The following is a 19,805-nucleotide window of genomic DNA, read 5'->3' as shown; positions in this document are numbered from 1 at the left end:
GAGAGGAGATAGGAGAAGCTTGGGCCTGGTGGTCCAGCAGAGAGGCTGCTCCCCTGGAGAAAGGGAGACCACACGACAGAGAGTCTCTGAATGATGTGAGGCCCTCTGGATCCCTGCAGGGGAAGGAGACGGGGGTTTTATGGGTCTCACTTGGGGCCCAGGGAACAGTGGTTGACAATATGGTGATGCTTCTGAAGAAAACGAAAAGCAGCCTCGTCTCGTGCCAGAATAAAGAGGGTAGCAGGAGTTGAATATTAGAGGAGGCCCGCCATGGAGTGCAGTCCCTGCCTCAGAGCCGTGGCCAGGGGCCCCTGTAGAATAGAGAGCCTTCGCCCCACCCTAGGCTGACTCGAGCACCTTCCCTGTGCTTGTGGCAGCAGCCAGGAAAGTTGGCAGCATGGTGCAGCGATGGACCCCAGGTTTAAGGAGGAAACTGGCTTCATGAAATTGGGAATTCCAGGGTAAGACTATGCCCCTTAGTTGGCTGGGTTCCATCTCTATGTCTGTGTAAGCCAGGCACTTGGTCAGAGAGCCACCAGGAGGAACACATCTCAAAGCAAACCTCGTTCTGCAGGGCTGGAAGATTTCAGCACGTTGGGGTGCCTGTGGTCATGCTCTTAGCACTGTGGGTCAGAGACTTGCACTTCGGTGGCATCAAAGATCTCCCCCTGGGGAACCACCTGTTACACAGCATTTGACAGTCACTGATGTGCTTTACTTGATCTCACAACATGCCTGTAATATAAGCAGGACGGTTGTCCCCATGCCCTTTTGGGGGGGTCGCCTAAGGGCAGATCAGCAGGAAATGAAGAACCCGCTGTAGAATCTGTTTCTCCTCACTTCCAGTCTAGAGGTTTTCCCAACACTTCACTGCCACCGGGCGAGTACTCACACCCCTGCCCCCATTTGCTCCATTAATAAGGCTCAGTCTGCAGTCAGTCATTTCCTCACCAACTTCTGCAGTTCTGAAAGGAAAATAACAATGTTCCTGTAAACAGATGATACAGTTTTTGAATCGAGATATTCATTAGTTCCAGGAAGGATGGAAGGAAGAATGCATTAAGCATTTATTTAGAAGGAAGGAAATCAGCTAAAGTTCAAGAAGCCCGTTTGTGAAACACCGTGTCTCTATGGGAAGATGGTAGATTGCATTTTATGTACCCGACCTTGAGCCCAAGAAACCAGAGGCGCGGTGCTCGTGGCTTTGGGTCTTTCCAGGTCTGACCTATGAATCAGTTACCACAGAAAGCTATAAAATCTCTTTCTCTGGAGGTACTTCAGAGTGAGGCAGATAATTTCAGAAGGGACCAGGCCACAGCTTGAAGATGAACCCAAGGACCTCTCGACATTTTCTAAGCATGAAACTAATTCATGAGAATGTACAGGTCTGAGGTGTGCATGAGCGAGTCTCAGAGGTAACTTGTCTCGGCTCACATCTTGTCCTGATCTTCTGCAGAGGCTAAAACATCTCCAAATATGACTCTGGATGAAACAAGAAGTAGAGGAACATCCAACGTATAACTCAGACCCATTAATAAATAAGAAGAATGGTTAAAAATATGTACGGAACACCTTTCTTTATTCCAGGGACTTTCCAAGCTCTATGCTTGGGTTAACTCATTCGTTTTCACTGTGGCCTCTGCAATAGGTGCTGTTGTCCCAGTTTTAAAAATGAGGAAACTGAGGCTTCCAGTGTTAAGTAACTTGGCAAGCAAGAGGTAAATGTGGCTTCTCTAGCACGTTCTTCCCAAAGGGCAACACCTGCCTCTTTGGTGTGAAATCTAGAAAGAGTGTGTGTCTTGGAGAGAGACTGACCTGGGTGCAGACTCCAGCACTGGCATTTTCCAGCTGTGTGACCTCAGCAAAGTTATTTAACTTCTCTGAGTCTCAGTTTGTAAAACTGTGAAAGGAAGATGAAATAATTACTTTGAAGTGGTGTTTGTGAGGACGCACATGGAACAGAAACTCTTAGCTGTTATAATTTTGAAATATGTCCAGGGAACCTAGTTGGGTCAACGTATGACGTGTTGAAGACTCGATTAGGCCTACCTTTAAACTTTAGGTGACCGTGTCAACTCATTCTTTCTCTTGTCATTCTTGAGAGAAATTGCTAATGTAAGATATCTCGAAGTCCGTGAAATATCAATAACATTAACATAGTGCTAATGTGAATAAATCAGCATGAACTAATCAGCATTCCTGGGAAAACAGAGCCAGGTGTCACCTTGTGGAGGTGAAACAGCAACTTACCGTGCACGTCTGAACCTGGCTGCATGGCCAGCTCCCAAGTGGCTGGTGGGAATGACATGCAGAAGTCACTGCCTTGGAGAGGAAGTTCCAGATGGTTCCTGAAGCCTCTGAGGGGGGTCCTGGGGTGGGGGTAGAGGACAGAGAGGAAGCCAGGCTAGACTTGCACCCACCTGCCACTCCTCATCACCTTCCATCAGAGCAAAACTGCTTTGATCTCTCTTAAATATTGAGAATTTCATGTAAGATTTTGAAAAAATAATTCTGTTGTTTAAAAGAAAGTTTGAAAATCACATGTCAGAAAGTATGCTAGTCTGTATGGCTTTAGAATATGAATACTTTAAACCATTTTGGAAAATGAGTACTGGTAACCAGTGGTGAAAAAAGGTGGTCATTGTTTTCAGCCTACCACTGGGGCCTGGGGAAAGGAGGAGGAGGTCGGAAATGGTGGAGGGCCCTCCCTCAGGGGCTGAATGTCAGACCATTGCCGCCCTTCGCTGAGTGCTTCTCTGAACAAGGGCACTTTTATGAGGCAAATGAAATATAGAACACATTTGAAAACAACGGAAAGTTCCAAATAAGAGGCTAAGTAACTCAAAGATCTTCCGTGCAGAGAAGCACGGGAAGCCAGAAGGCCCTGCTCGCAGAGGACCGAGGCTCTGTGGAGGCCTCCTCACCGAGAATAGTCGCAGCTGAATGTGGAAGAAGACGTTTTACCATGATCTCCATTGAAAAAAGATACACTCATTCCGTGTAATGAAAGTCAGACTCAAAAGTGGTGGGGATAAGTCATACTTGATTCCATTTTTACTTATCTAAAATGAAATAATAGTTATGAATGTGTTTGGAAAATGCAAAAGCTATGGGGATGTGAGGTGTTGGTCACTAATAACGCCATAATCTCCAAATCGTATTGTTTAAGTTTTGCACATGACTAGGTTAGACAGTGGGTGGTGTGGCCTTACATTTCAAAGGATGAACTCAACGTCAAGAATTCCAAGTATTGTCACACTTACGTATTAGTTCTTTCTAGTGTAGCCTTTGGCAATCTCTTTAACCTCACACGATCACATTATCCGTGATTGTGCTCATGTCATCTGCAGTTCACAAGGACTGTTTTGAATGTATTAAAGACTGTAGGAAGTGTGGTGTTGCGTGAATGTTAAAGGAAGATGAAATAATTACCTCACCACAATGCTGGTAAATGGTCTCATCTTGGGACAAATATTTGGCCCATTTTGGACCCAGAGGTATAGGAGTACCAGCTTCAGGGCAAGCCCAGTGTTTGACGGGGAGTCTCTGCTTCCTGGCACAGGCTGGAGTGCCCCCAGTGAAGGTCAATGAGAAGGTGGGTCACCCTTTCTTCTTCACAGTAGCCTCCAGCCACTAGGCAGGCTGAGAAAACTAGGACCAGACAGACACACTTACTCTGTACTAGGCCAGATAGGCAAGAGAGGTTTTTATGAGAAGGAATCTATTTTTAAGTTTGAGTTGTAGACAAATGTATAGCTAGTTTTCACAGTCATTGCAAAATAATACGTCAAAAGAACCAGTACTTAACTGGTAAAGGGAAAAAAGGGAAAATGTGGAATGTAGACTTTTTCAGGCTTTTAAAATCAATATTGCCATTCTTCTCTTCCACTAAAAATGAACCACTAATAAGTATTAGAATACAGCTTGTAGCAGACAGACTCTCAGGTGGGACCATGCACTCTGTGGGCTGGTGCTCATGCCCTTGTGTGACCCCCCAGCCTTGAAAGTGGACGGAACTCATGACCTGCTTCCAACCAGTAGGACAGGGCAGAAGCGACGGGCTAGACGTGATTACAGGTCTGTAATGCCGCAGTTCTGTTACATGAGAATAGTGTCTGCCGTCCTGTGGTCTCTCCTTCTCCCCTTTGCTGTTTTCGAGGAGGCGAGCAGCCGCTCTGGGGAACCCGTGTAGCGAGGAACCATGGGCAGCCTCTACAAACTGGGGGCTGGCAAGAAAGCAAGCTCTCAGCCCTCCTGCTGCAGGGAGCACCATTCTCCAGCGCCCTGAGCGAGTCCCGCAGTGGGCCTTCCCCAGCTGAGCGTCAGATGAGGTCTCAGCCTCGACGCATTGATTGTAGCCTTGTAAGACCCTGAGCGGGGGACCCAGTTGAGCCTGGCCACGGCTCCTGACCCACAGAAACCATGAGATAATAACTGTGCGTTATTTTAGGCCACTGAGTTTGGGTCATATTGTTAAGTAATGATGGATGCGAATACTGAATTTGGATTTTTCTCCACATCCAAAAGCTCACCTCAAGGAGAAGAGAGAGAGTCCCGGCCATTGGCATTAAACGACATGCTAGTCGTTTTGGAAAATAAACAATGTATTCAGGATTGTTTCTATATTGATTTACCTCTAGCCAGACTCTCTTTTATGCATTTTCAAAAAACAAACACACACTATACCCAGGGAATATTTTGAAGGGAGGAGTTGAGCTTCTGATATATTCAGAAGGTGAGAATTCTTCCCACCTGCGCCCCAGTTTTAACTTAGTCCAATGGCATTTTAAATTTTGAGCTTTGGAGGAAAATCATTCCTTCCTTCCTTTTATTTTTTTGTTGAAAGGATTTAATACATTGGGTTTTTTTTTTCTTTTCAGTGACTTCATTTTCATCTAACATGTGTAAGGCAGAGATCTCTCTAGACAGTGTTTTAAATCTCTAACTCCAGTAGCATTTGAGGTTGTAACAGAACGGAGGACTTTAGTTTTAATTACTCTAAAATAACATTTTGCTAACTTTTCATTTATCTGCCTAATTCTTTACAAGTACCTTGGGATCATAAAAACTGAATATTAATCAAAGGTTGAGCTCCTTAATTCTTTTTTTTTTAAAGATTTTATTTTTCCTTTTTTTTCCCAAAGCCCCCCTGGTACATAGTTGTGTATTTTTAGTTGTGGGTCCTTCTAGTTGTGGCATGTGGGATGCCACCTCAGCGTGGCCTGATGAGCAGTGCCACATCCGCACCCAGGATTCAAACTGGCGAAACCCTGGGCCACCAAAGCAGAGCACAGGAACTTAACCGACTCGGCCACAGGGCCGGCCCGAGCTCCTTAATTCTTAATCATTTTTATACAAGAGACATAGGATGCTTTATAACATTTTTAAATATAGTTTTGTTCCTTGAAAAAGGAAGAAGGGGATTTGTTATTAGCATCCAAAGTGCATGCCCATCGTTTTGTAACAGCTGCAGCAGAGTAACAGCTGACATCCATTGGGTGCTCACTACTTGCGGTCGTCCCCACAAGCAGCTGGCGATGTGGATACTATTGTTATGCCCATTTTACAGCTGAACTGTGGGATGAAAGGGTAAGTGCCTTCTCTAGAGTCTCAGATATGGTAACAGGGAGAGCAGGATGGCTGCCAGACTGACTCCAGACCCTGAGATATCACTACTTACCCCTAAAATCCAGGATGGAGGCATTTCTGTTGCTAATTGGCTTCCCCAGGAGGAAAGAGCTAATGCCTTTGTTCTAAATAGTCCGAGCATGCGTAGTACAGGCCGACTCTGTGACTTCTCCTGCCTGTGTTTAAAGGCACACAGAGAAAGGCAATAATAATAATTCTATAAAAATCCCTGTTCAGTGAAATACAAAGTAAAAATCCTTATAACATGGAAAACTTCAATTCTGAACTGACCCCTTTAGCATCTGCCGGTGTGAGCACACCTCTCCTGTGTCTACTCTCTGCCCTTGCCCTGCCCATCTTTCCACTCAGGCTCTCTTCCTTCTTAAGAGATCCATAAATATCTGCTGTTACTGATTCCTGCTCTTAACAATGGAGAAGAGGGAAAATTGAAAATCTTGCAAAAGATTCAGAGTTTCCTGGGATCGATAAGAAGCTGTGGGCAAACTGGTCAAACCTAAAGACAGAATTGGTCTAGTTGGAAATTGAAGGGGAAACATAACCAAGAGTGCGGTGACAGAGGCTCTTCAAAGGACGGTGATTTGTGTGTCAAGGGATTAAGAGAGGCTTTTGGGAAAATTAATAAAGCCCTTGAAAACTTTTACTAAAATGACCTTTTCTAGCCTGGACTGGGAAAGTTCAATATGAAGTGAGGATGTTAAATTTTGCTATCATTTAATTTTGTGCTATCGTATAAATTTCCAGTAAAATTTTTAAAATTATGCCCCCTCTAAAAACGATAAAAGTCAATAATTGATTCCTTTTCAGGGCTCCTTTTTGCAGCCTTCTTTCTGCTCTGTATTGTGAAATTTAGCTTCTGTTTGAAATGGATTCACTTTGAGTGGCCTTTTCTTGGTACCAGTTATCCTTGAATAATGAGCCTTCCTGTGCTCCCTGTAGACAAAGCCCAGTTATTTAACTTTTCATCACTGGGCCAAGTGAAAGAGAAACTGGACATCCACCTGTCCTGCGGCTGCAGAGGGGAGTCCACCTGATGGGGAGAAGGTGGAGTTTGGGCTTCGTGACCTTCAAGGCTCGCCACTCCCGACGCCAAAGCCCCACGCAGGCCTCTGAGCTGTCAAATCAAGAAGACCCAGTAAAAGCCTTGAGGCAGCAGTAACTGCCAGGTGACATTCAAGAACAGCTCCTCATGGGGGGCAGTCCTGCTGTCAAGGCCTGTCTGGGTCTGGAGCTTCAACAGTACGTGCTGCGTCTTCGTTCATCTCTCTTTTCTCTATCTAGTATTTCCTTTAAGCAACCCAAAAACCACCTCTCTGAGGGCCTTTCAACCAGTAATTCTTGCTTCTTTACTTCCCACCATTGTGTATGTGTGTCTGATTGTCTGGTTGATGATTGCAGTGCCTTTTCCTCGAACCTCCTATTGTTTAGGGCTTGTGCCCACCCACCTTTTTCTAAATCCTGGCCGACTCAGGGCATCTGCCGTGGTTACTTCATGGGAGTCATTGCTGATGCCAAGCCTTTTGAAAACTTGTCAGGCTTTACAATGATGAGATGTCAGGTCCTTGTGACGCTGGAGCTCCTGTCTGTGTACTGTCCCGGGACGGACAGAACTATTAACAAAGTTAGAGCTGGTTACACCTGGGAGTCATCAGGCTCCCTGTTTCCGAGTTGAGGCTGGCATTGCACTTTTTTTCAACATATTGTCCAACTGATAGGAAATTTAGTCCACATGTGGCAGTGAGAGCCGTGGGTATGTGTTGGTTTCTGGGCTTGTCCTCTCTCCTGCAATCCTTTCCGAACGCGTTTCCCCATGAGTCTGGCCCATCCCCAGTGCTGTGAGTGCCAGGATTCCCAGGTCTGGAAAGAGCTGCACAGAGAAATGAGGCCCTGGCCCTCCCAGTGGTGTTCAGTGAGAAACTCCTTGATTTTCAGTATTACGTCTATTAAACGTCTCTAACTCTTTCAGCCAAAGTACAGAGTCTTAATTTGTCTGCTGTAGAGATGGATGCTTCTGGCTGTTAGGTGCCAGAGTATGGACTAAACACGGAGGAAGGAAGAAGATGAATCTTAAAGGAGGTATAATTTCCTTATAATCTAGTACGTTAGCAAGAGAAGCTTTAAATGGTCATTGATCATTTTTATCATGAAAATGTTAATGTGCAAAGCACTTTACTAGACATTATTGGGTAATTAACCACAGAAATCTAGAGATCTCCATCCTCAAGGAATTTCAATCTCCTGAAACAGACACAAAGGCAGTAACCTGAGAACCATCACTAGCACACATCAAATAGCACATCATTGTAAAAAATGATTCTTTGCAACGCTCTCTTAATTTCCTAGGAAATTTTGATATTCAGGATGTTTACCTGTCTGAGGATATACAATTAGATAGTTCTGGAATTTTAGAGCTGTCAAACACATAAAGTGTCATATTGTTCAGTCCCCTCATTTTACAGATGAGAAAACAAGTCTGGAGAGGTTCGGTCATTTGCCCAAGGTCATGCCGTTAGTTAGCGGGCTCTGCTGGAGCCAGTCAGCAGGTCTGTTCTCGATAAGAGACCTATTTCTGCATCACTAGCTTAGGCTTTATAAGTGGAACGGCATACTGACCTTTCACAGGTGTGCTGAGAAAGCATAAGGTTTTGTTAGCCAGAAAGCATTACAGGTGAAAATAAGAACTCAGAATGATGAAGCCACCTTGCCGGGTGTTCTGCTTCTAGGGAGGTTGCAGTATGGCTTCTGGGCTTCTGGTAAGTCTCTTACAAGTCAGTCTAACTCATTTTTTCCTAGCCCACCTACATGTTTCAACTGCGTGATGCTTTCTGAATACCAAGTATCTGGAAAGAAAAGGAGGCACGTTTATTTGGACGCTGTGCACACACAAAAGATAGAAGTGGCACCACCACTTAGCTCCTCTTCCTTCTCTGGTCCAGGGAAAGGAATGCTCATCATCGGGGTGTTCTTCCTGGGATGCATGTGGTTGGCCAAGGACATGATGCTCACAACCCTGCTCGGACCACAGTGGCAGCAGAGCCTCCACTTGCTGCTCTTTAATGAGGTCTATGTGGAAGCGCCCCTCGTTCTGATGGGGGTCCAGTCTCCTGTGCAGTCCACGCCTTTCCCTCAGAGGTCACCTGCTTCCACAAGACTGCTTCAGAAGAGGGGTTTTGCTGATGACCTCATTGGTTTATTTTGTTTCCAAAACCCAGAGGAGTGAGTGTGTATAAGAGGGGTTTCTAATTACTATTGGTTCAGTTTCCCTCCAGAGACTAGGTAGCAGCCCTAAAAATTAAAACATAACTTTGACTAAATTATATTGACAATGATAGTGTTTTTATTTCTGTCGACTGACACTTGTTTAACTTTTTCTCAGTCTGTTAGAAAATTACAAACAGAATCTGAAGAAATATTCTTTATTTTTTATGTCAGGAAGCAAGAAGTCAGGGAAGCACCACAGTTATCCATGTCCTGAGGCTCCGGAATTGAGTACTCGTGGCATCCATAAAGAAAGAACAGTTATCAGTGACCTTTGTTCACCTATAACTTTCTGTATTTTGGCTGAGATGTAAAATCTGGGGCACCATTTTCATTGTGCTCATTATCTTTTGATAAATTTTAAAAACAATGTCAAGTAAAAGTTCTTACTCAATTTTACTTGTCTCTACCAAGTTCATAATTTTACTATAATTACTAGGATAGGATTAGGTTGAATTAGGCAAGTATTAAAAATAATAACTTTAGTTTGACATTTTTAGCATAAAAATCTCAGAAACTACTTCGTACTGGCATTATAAAGAATACTTTCAATATACCAATCTATGTTATTTAAAAGCTTCCTTTACTAAATGGTTGGAGTGCCCAGTCCAATTCCTGGTACATAATAGTTACTCAATAAATATTTATTGACTGTTGAGTGAATGGTTTAGTTCATGTGTTTTTACTGTATTTGCACTGTGAGACAAGTACCCTAAGAATAATAGAATGTAATTACTTACAGAAAACAACATTTGAAAGGCTGATTACTTAACATTAAAATATTGATGTTTGTTATTACAATTCAATATAACTACCATGTTATGCTATACATTGCTCTAGTTGATTTTTAAACCTTGTAAACACGTTCATCAGCTGAGCTCATTGACTGAAAGGATTACATTTGTAATCTCAGCTTTGAAATCACCAAAATAACAAGGTTTTGATATATACACAACGGTTTGGATATTACCTCCAAAAAAAAAAAAAATAGAGGCAGATCTGCTAACTGAGGTGGCCAAGCAAGGGGCCTTCTCTACCAATCCACCTGGAAGCACTTGCAGGCAAAAATGTTAAATAAGAAATGTATTCTTTCAAATGCACTAAACTAAATACATATAAAAGACATTTAACGGAGTTTTTAGCATGTATACTTCTCAAATTATTAAACCTTTAAATTGCACTAAGATTTTTGGGAAAGCCTTTGTTAGAACTTGAAGCAAATAGCAGGAAACCCAGGCTCTGATCTGTTTTTGCTCAGAAGTAATTGTGTATAACAGGGTTCTCAAAAGTGTGGTCCATGGACCCCTGGGGTCCGTATTATTTGCTGTTACCCAATGGTACATGGCATCTTTGGAGAGTTAGCGCAACGATAGTGGCACCAAAGTATCCTAGTCATCATTATATTCTTCACCACACATTTGCAATTAAAAGCAAAAAGCAGGTTTCACTTAAGGATGTCTTTGATGAGGTAATAAACATCGTTTTAATATTCTGTGTTATGAAATGGGAAGTACTCCTAAAGCACTTCTGTTGCATACCACGTACGGTGGCTGTCTCAAGAGAAAGCTCGTGCTGGATTGTTTGCATTGTAAATTGAACTAACCACGTCCCAAGGAATAACATTTTATTGGAAGAACCACAGGCAAACCATGGTTACTCAGACTTGGGCATTGGGCAGACGTTTTCTTGAAAATGAACAAAATGAACTTTACTTCAAAGACAGCAACAGATGGGGCTGGCCCCGTGGCATAATGGTTAAGTTTGTGTCCTCTGCTTTGGAGGGCTGGGTTCACGAGTTTGGATCCCAGGCACAGACCTACATACTGCTCATCAAGCCATGCTGTGCTGGTGTCCCGTATACCAAAACAGATGTTAGCTCTGGCCTAGTCTTCCTCAGCAAGGAAAAAAAAAAAAAGGCAAAAGATAATTTTTATTGCCAGTGATAAAATCTGAGCTTTCAAGTGAAAATTGGAAGTTTGGGACATTTGTATCCACCGTCATGAGCTTGACATCTTGCCAATACTTAGTGACTTTTCTGATAAGATCAGTGGTGATAATGAATATGATGTTTTAATATGGTAGAATAAAACATATCAACATTTGGAGGACCTGCATAACTCATCGAACCAATATTTTCCAAATGAAAATGCATGATGCTGCAAAACCATGTGTAAAAATATTCAAAATGTAAGCTAGACCATTGAATTTTAATGTAACAGGGTACGAAAAGTTAACGTAACAGAGTATAAAAGTTCATTTCAGATTCCGCATTGCAGCCAATCTTTAAGAAACTGCGTCCTGTTGAATTCTGGTGTTACGTCAAAGAAGAATACCCGCTCTTGTCTGAAAAGGCTGTTAAAACACGCTGTCCTTTTCCAACTACATGTCTGTGGGAGGCTGGATTTTCTTTGTATACTTTGATCAAACAACACATTGTAAGAGTTTGAATGCAGAATCTGACATGAAAATGCATCTTTTTCTTATTAAGCTACTCGTTAGATTTGTAAAAATGTAAAACAAAGCTAATCTTCTCACTAAATTTTTTGTTTTGAGAAAGACAGTTATTTTTCATAAAATTATATTAGCGTGTAATGGTTTTTATATTAATGTAATGTTTTTATATTAACATGTAACTGTTATTATTATTAACGTTATTTTAAAATAAATTAGTAATATAGTTTCAAATTCTCAGTTTTATTTTTAATATGGTAAATATCAATAGATTTAACTCATGTAAATAAAAGCCCTATGATGTCCTCAATCTTTTGAGGACATAATTTTTAAGAGAATAGAGACTTCTTGAGACCAGAGCGTTTAAGAACCGCTGCTGTAGTGGGAGATGGTCCGTGGGAAAGAACACGTACTGTGGGGAAGTAAGTTCGCCCCCTTTCAGACAGTCAGGATGCACGGTGGCATAGAAGTGGCATCGAAGCTCTAAAAAGTCCTGCAGCTGAGAAACATAATTTTGTTTAACTTGATGTTTCTCAAACTCTTGGAGAAAGTCCTATTTGTTTTCTGAGGAAAGAGTACTTTGTATTGGTTAAAATGTTACTGTATTGCAGAATTTCATTCCCGTTTACGGCTGAATACTATTCTGTTGTGTGTGTATACTACGTTTTATTTTCTCTCCATCTGAGGGTGGACATTTCAGTTGTTTCCACATCTTGGCTCTGGTGAACAGTGCTGCAGTCAACAGGGGACGGCTCGTACCTCTTGGAGATCCTGATTTCACTTCTTTTCGATAAAGACCCAGAAGCGGGGTTGCTGGACCCTATGGTAGTTTTATTTTTAATTTTTTGAGGAGCCTCTGTGTTGGTTTCCACAGGGGCAGCCCCATTTCACATTCCCACCAAGTTTCAGTTATGCAAGGTGAGTAAGTTGTAGAGATCGGCTGTACAACGTCATGCCTACAGGTAACAATAGTTTATTGTATATTTGAAAATCTGTTAAGAGGGTAGATCTCCTGCTAAGTGTTTTTACCACAATAAAATTAAAATCGAAAAAACGTTAGTATAAACCTCACTGTTCTCTAGTTTGGAATATGAAGGATGACGACCCTAATCGTGAGGCAAATGATATGACAAATTTGATGAGCACAAGGGGCTGACAATCTAGTTTTTGTTTTATTCCAAATATTTTCAAGTCTCTGTAAGAAGTTCAGAGTCTTTATCATCAGAATTCTTGTTTCTTGTCATTCAGAATTTCCATTGGTGTAGGATAAAAATAAGGCTGCTAATGTTAGAATAATCATCTGAAAATTCCAACACCTCTCTAAGGTGAGGTTTTGTGTCTATATTTTAAAATAGTAGCCTCAAGTTTTGTCGTTTCCTTAAAATGGACCAGCATGGTTTGTTGTAAGAGCAGGGATGTGAGGAGTCCTACAAGTTTGGTTTCAAATACTAAATCCATAATTTATTGTCTTAAATGGGTAAGTTTATAAATATCGGCACCTATAAAATTAGATTATTACACCTCCTCACTAGGTTGTTGCACAGAGAAAATGAGATTTCAACAGAGCCCTTAGTCTAGTCAGCCCCTAGGAAGTGAGTGCCCATAAGAGGGCGGGCTCTCTGCCAGGTACCAGGGAAACAAGGATGGACAGAGCTGCCTCTTTGCTGAGCACACCTTGAGATCAGCCCTGGGGAAGGTCAAATAAGGTCTCAGTCACAACAGAGACTAATAATGCTATAATGAAATAAGTCAGGGGAGACAAATTGGTTATCCTCCAATACTTATTCATCCATTCTTTATTAATAGAAACTCCCACATTTTAACTAGGCACGTGGCCACCCAGCTAGAAGCACCACATTTTCCTCCCTCCCTTGCAGTAAGGTGTGGCCACTTAACAATGGCGTGAGCAGTAGTAGTATGTGCAACTTACCAGTTCTGTTCTGAAAAGGAAACTTCACCATCTTTTTTCCTCTTCCTTCAGACCGAAACTTGGCCATGGCAGTAGGTGAATCACACTCCTGAGTATCAGGACAAGATTTCAAGGTAGAACCTTTCAGATAGAAGGACCCAGGCTCGCTGGATGAGTTTATATAGCAGTGCCGCCTACTCTCTCCAGCCCCCGGCCACCATCTACCAGCTCAGACATTAATATGAGAAAGAAAGAAACCTCCCATCTCGTTTAAGCGCCTGAACCAGTGTCCTGACTAGTAGAGTGAGGCCAGGATGCTGTAGCTCCTAAGCCTAGACCCCTTGGAGGGGACAAGGGAGAGGGATGAGCGAGCTTTCCTGGAGGAGGGGTCCCTGAGCTGGCTCCGAAGGGTCCTGGTGAGTTGGAAAAGGCCCCTCCCCAGGGGATGTGGATACTCCCATCTTATGAACCCCGCCCCCATGAGAATCACTAATCACACGCTTTATAATGGGGCTTGACTTTTCTTTTGTTAGTAAGATTCCAGTGGAAGATTGAATGGAATAGTAGTTGCTTCATTCTTTAAACAAATTTGTGTGGAGCACTTACTATATACATATAAATATCCAATGTAGGTCCTTCTTACTGATTTTCTTTATTTACTTTTTGCATAAACTGTCATCCCTCCCACCCCCCTGCCGAATATAAGCTTCATTAAGATATGGTCATGGTCTGCTTTTTATTTTGTATGGTATCCAGAGTCCTCAGTGGTTCTGGTCACACAGTAAGCATTCAGTAAATTCTTTGTTGCAAGAATGAATGAAAAGAGGGAAAAATATATGCTTAGACATCCAGTCTGCAACAACGAAAAGGACCATTTTGCCCTTGAACTCACAGTTAAGAAAGCAGAAGATTAGAGGGTTTTGTAAAGAGCAGCTGTGATAGGGTTAATGAATATGTTCTGCGAGTTAAATTTTGACAGGCATTACTGTGCAAAAATAATTGAATTTTATTTCTGTAAGAATGCATTACAGAAAGAGCACTTAGATAGCCTTGTCCATAGATGGGCTTTGAACTGGAGTTCAATTCTAACTACATCACTAAATAGCTACATCACTTCTGGAGAGTTCGAAGTCGTCAGGGTGCTGCTTATGGAAAGAAATTTACTCAGTGATACACCAATGATATGAAAGAAGACGTCAGTATGGGTCTGGACAACTGACGTTCATGCAAATGGTCGTTATAACTCACTCTTGGGCTTTTCGGGAGCGAGCTCCCCTGCTGGTGGATGGTGTGTAGTGCAACTTTAAAGAAAATTTGTTCAATTCAATCTGTGAGTTTTAATGTTTTGTTAGTCAAATTTTCCTTGGTGTAAAATCTGCATCCACAGTTTGCCTTTTCAATAGTTTGTAATTGAAAGTTGATACTGTGTAACAATTTTTAAGCTGAATAAATAAAAATTGAACAGAAGGTTCTCATACACGGAGTGGAATTTTGGCTTCAAAATTATAAAGTAGGTTATCAGGGGTTTTTTCCTGTGTGCTTTAATATTGTATCGTTATTACTTTTACTGAGTTACTGATAAGTGCAGAATGACAAACGAATTGGCAGTATTACAAAACGAAACATGTTTAAGTAAAGAAAGCTTCCTTTTTATTTATAATCTAAAAAGGCAGGTAAGTACAGATAAATACAGTAGTTACCCAGCACTCTGTAGCACTCAATCCTCATTTAGTTTCCAAGACCCCTGTGTAATATGATGATTTCTTCAATGAAGGTATTTTTTCCTGCTTTCATTGAAATCGATGCAAACTGTTTAAAGAAATTTGCCATTAAGAAATGAAAGTGGAATCAAATTTCTACGGAATGCAGAAAAAAATACTCCTTATTTTTAGAAGACTTTTTCCCTGAATAATTCAATTAGGTCACTAGTTTGATTCTGTCTAATCCCTAATTATTTGTGGTGTTTATTAAATAAAGCGTGGAGCCACCTGCCTGAACAGTCATACGTATAGCCCAAGTTTGCTAGGCTGCAAATTGATGAATAAACTGAGCCAATTCATCCATCTGTGAAGTATTTCAAGGTCGACCATCCATTGGCTACAAGACTTTGAGTTAAAAAGACAGTGGAGGACGGTGCTTATAGTTTGATGATGTTTGCTTACTGAGCGTGAAATGAAATTTAACTGTGGCATGTCTGCATTTGTAAATTTATTGTGGTTGTTTAGACTTCTTGCAAAATGAAATGTCAGGCAGTCGTTCTGAGATTCCAAATATATTAGGCTTCAAAGGACTTGTATAACAGATTATTCTTTCACTTTTTAAAGATTTTTTCCCATCGTGTAAAATTAATTAATATGTTCAGTGAATAACTCAGGTTGGAATGAGCATAGGAGAGTTAAAAATAAAAACTTAAGGGCCGGTCTGGTGGCATGGTGGTTGAGTTTGTTCCCTCTGCTTCGCCGCCCTGGTGGGGTTTGCTGGTTTGGATCCTGGGTGTGGACTTAGCACCGCTCATCAAGCCATGCTGGGGTGGCATCCCACATAGAAGAACTCAAAGGACATACAACTAGGATATGCAATTATGTGCTGGGGCTTTGGGGAATAAAAAAAAGAGAGAGAAACATATGTTAGCTCAGGGCCAATCTTCCTCACCAAAAAAAAACACATAAAAACTTAAAATTAATTTCCAAATTTGAAATGCTAAATGTGCCATCTAAGTATTATAGGAGTTTCAAAACTGTGCACAGTATCAGAATTTGTATTTTCCCTGAAGATGTAATGTATCGTAGATAGAAAGATTTAGACTAGAAAGTCTCTTGTAGCTGCAAGATGTTATTATTTTTAAGCAGCTAGATGGCTTCAAGTGATAGGGAAAAAAATCGTGCTGATTATGAAGTCTTTTTAGGTAATTGTGAGACTTCACTCGGTCCATTAAAGCTCCATTTTGATGGTTCTGAACAATATATTACCTACTGGGAATTCATTCATACTTCCTCCCTCCCTCTCTCCCCACTTCCCCCCTCTCTTCTCTCCTCCCCCCACCCCAATTGTCCTTCCAGGCTACTAGAGAGCAAGAAAAAAATCTGTTTATAAATGGCACACATTTATTTGTTTATTTATGTTTCTTGGTTGGTTTATATTACCAAAGCGTTGCATTTCAAAAAGCTTAGGGTTTTGTTTTTTTATATATATATATAGGTTCATTTGGCTACAGGAACATTTTCTTGGTATTTAAAATAGTTTCCTCTAGTCTCACTTTTTTTCTGAGTTGTGATGACTAATCTAATTTAAATTTCTCTTCTTTTCCTTCCTCTAAGTGCTTTGCTGTATGATTCATCTTACCTTCCTGACCTTTTTCTCTTAAAGCTATTTCTTAGACCCACAATTCTAGCTGTCATTCACAGCATGCTTGTCTGGGTGGCTGTCACAGTGCTTACGAGTTGTTGGTTTTCAAAAGCTGTTGTCCACTTTGGGTTACCCTGGCTTCCTGCCCCTCTTCTTGGCTTTTCCTGTTGAGCCTTTGGCTGCTTCCTTCTTCGGCTTGTGCGTTTACTTGCTCACTTGCTCCCACGTGCATATCGCACACTCTGTGGTTTTGAAGCAGTGGTGTGCAACAGGAGATGGGGAGAATTCTAAGCTTCTTTCTACTTGATATTAGCTTTAGTTACAAGTTTAGTGAAGAGTTTAAAGCCGTTAGTTTCTAAGGGCTTTTGGGACATCTTTAGCTTTAAAGATTCGTTTATTCACTCTGTAAAATGCATTTAGCATCTGTGCATGCTAGCTGCTTAATCCACGCCAGCTCTGACCAACCTTTAGAACTGGTCCTATTTCATATCCTTGCTGGCTGATTTTGGTGCCTGATACCCCTTTTAGGAAGGAAACTTGTATAACTTAAATAGCGTGTTTCCATGAACCATGAGCAGTATGTGCTTATCTCAGGCTAAATCTGACTCCTTCATTCCACAGGAGCTTTCTAGGCGCTGTTCATGCCCCGAGGCGGAGCAGTGTCCGTGAGCGCGAAGGTCCTGACTCTCACAGAGGGAGGGCATATTCTGGAAGAGAAGAAATGGATCACATCCAAGTCAGCACATTATCAAGCAGTAATTTCTGACAGGGAAGAGTGACTGGGTGTTACAATGGAAAGTGACTGTGAGGACGATATTAGGGTGGGGGGATCTGGGGTGACCTCACCAGGCGGAGACAGAATTTGAGCTGAGACCAGAGTAATACAGAAAGACCCATCCAAGCAAAGATCTCAGGGCAGTGCATTTGGCACAGAGTCACCAGGCAGGACAAGGGCTCTGAGCTTGGTTGGCACTTTGCCGGGGACAGGAGCGGTCACTGTGGAGCAACACAAGGAGAAGCTAGGAGATAGGGAGGGACCGCTCAACGTGGGCTTTAAAGGCCCTGATGAGGATTGTGGAGTTTTATTTTCTGTGCAGTAGGAGCACATAGAGTTCATTGCAGAGTTTTAAGCAGGGAAGTGACCTTATCTGATGTATGTTTAATCTGATCGTTCTGCTTGTTGACTGGAAAACAGCAAGAGCAGAAATGAGGTGCCTGGTTAGAAAGAATGCTGGCTGGCTTTAGAGTAGCAGCGGAACATAGGAAAGTGGGTAGATTTGGGATTTGTTTTGAAGGCATGGCTGGTAAATTGGATGAGGGTAAAGTCTAAAGGGGGGGAATCAAGGATTTTGGTTTGAACAAGTAGAAGGAGAATACTGTTGGCCAAGATGGAACTACGAGGGGAGGTACAGGTGAGGGCTGGGCCTAGAGTTTCTGAGCTTGCTGTCTTGGAGATGCCTGTTAGGCGCCTCAGTAGGAAGTTGGATATGGTTATGTGAATCTGGAGCTCAGTGGGTGCAAACTATGTGGGTGACAATACAAACAGAATAGCATTCTCCTTCCATTTAATGGCATAGTACCAGTTATAGATTGGACTAAGGTGCTTCTCTCTGTTTATTTAACCTTGCATCATCCACCAGCAATGAAATATTTAAAAGGCATAATGTTGTCCATACCTGTTCAGTAAGCTATATACCCATTTTCATAAAGTCAGTGCAGACAAAAATTTAATTTAGGCAAATAATGGATATTATGCACACTTGCAAAACTAATTTGGATATTTTGAAAGACTTATCAACAAGCTCACTCTGACTTTGTGTCATTCTTCTTGAAAAAAATAATCCAATGGTTTATATTTCTTTTTCAGGAATATTTAATCTTTGTACAAAAAAGAATAGAGGTTAAAGTTGATCAACAGGGTAACTCTCCAATTTCCAGCCTTTCTTGATAACATTTTACTTTTGTTCTCACCATAAGGCTGAATTTCCTGACAAGAAACAATTAGTTACAATCAGTGAAACTTAAATCAGTAGACCAGAATTTCCTTCCTTGGATTGACCTTTGAGCTGCATGGATTATGGGATTATTCTCGCATAATCCAGAATTCCGGAAACAGCCAATTCCAAAAACATCTACCAGGGGTTAAAAATAAAAAACATAGAAAAAGGCAGAAACGGGGTTTTCAAGATCCAAAGAAAGTAAGGAGTGTGTTTTTTTTTTTCTTAAGAGTTAAGGCCAAGCCTAATTTAGATTTTCTAACAAGTAGCCTTAACTGATCCTCAAACTGAAGAGGATCTTTCACATCCTGATCTTAATTTTGGGAGGACCCAGGTAGCATTCTCCTCATGAGTGTATCATGTGTCAAGATGCACATTCTTGGAACAACAGGAACAATGATGGTTGCCAGTCACGTGCTGGGACTATTCCTATGCAACCATTGTTCTCTTTCTGAGGCTCCCCAATGTGTATTTGGGCCTATTCAGCCCGGGGTTGGGTGCTTGAGTGGTTACAATTAGAACTGAGAGAAACCTTGGAAATTATGTAACACTTCATTATTTCGTCCATTCATTCCATCTTAAACATGTGACGTCCACTCTCAGCCCAGTACTGTGCCAGAGACCGAAGATCTAAACGTCAATAAGATACGGCTCTTGTTCTCTGTGCCTCCCAGTCTAGTCAGGGAGACAGATAAAGGATAGACGTCGTAGGACGGCAGGAGCTGTAACAGATGAGTATGCAATGGTACCTTGGTCAGCACGTACTGTATGGCTGCATTATGAGTCACTCCCCAAATCCAGCGGTTCACAGCAACAATCGTTTGCACTCTTCTGCTCACTGGTCTGCAGGGAGTTTGCAGTGGGGTTAATCAAGGCTGGGCTCAACCTGGCAGCTCGGCTTCAGGCTGCCAGACCTGTGGGCTTGGCTGGAGCTGTGGCTTAGGTTGGCTCCATGCATCTCTGTTCAGGTCTGTCTCCACTTAAACGGGCTGTGGATTGCTAGGTGTGTTCTCTTGGAGCATCACGGGAGGGCAAGACAGCAAGCCAAAACTTGTGTCTTCCATGCCTCTTCTCACATCCCTGTCCTCCCTGTGACCTGTTAGCCCAGGAGGACAGAACACAGCTATATTGACGTTATATAACAGCTCTCCCACTCCCAGTGAGCAAGCTTAGCTTTGCCTCTTGTCTCTTTAGCTTCA

General features: G+C 42.0%; 1 protein-coding gene across 4 annotated transcripts in view; it reads left to right on the top strand.

Annotated features, from left to right (window-relative positions):
• Window positions 1-19,805, top strand: part of GRIP1 (glutamate receptor interacting protein 1) — a 597,356-nt gene that overhangs the window by 218,279 nt on the left and 359,272 nt on the right. The window lies entirely within an intron of this gene.

Source organism: Equus asinus, chromosome 22, assembly GCF_041296235.1.
Source record: "Equus asinus isolate D_3611 breed Donkey chromosome 22, EquAss-T2T_v2, whole genome shotgun sequence".
Classification (NCBI taxonomy): domain Eukaryota; kingdom Metazoa; phylum Chordata; class Mammalia; order Perissodactyla; family Equidae; genus Equus; species Equus asinus.
Note: the sequence above shows the minus strand (reverse complement) of the source record. Positions and strands in the feature narration are given on the sequence as shown.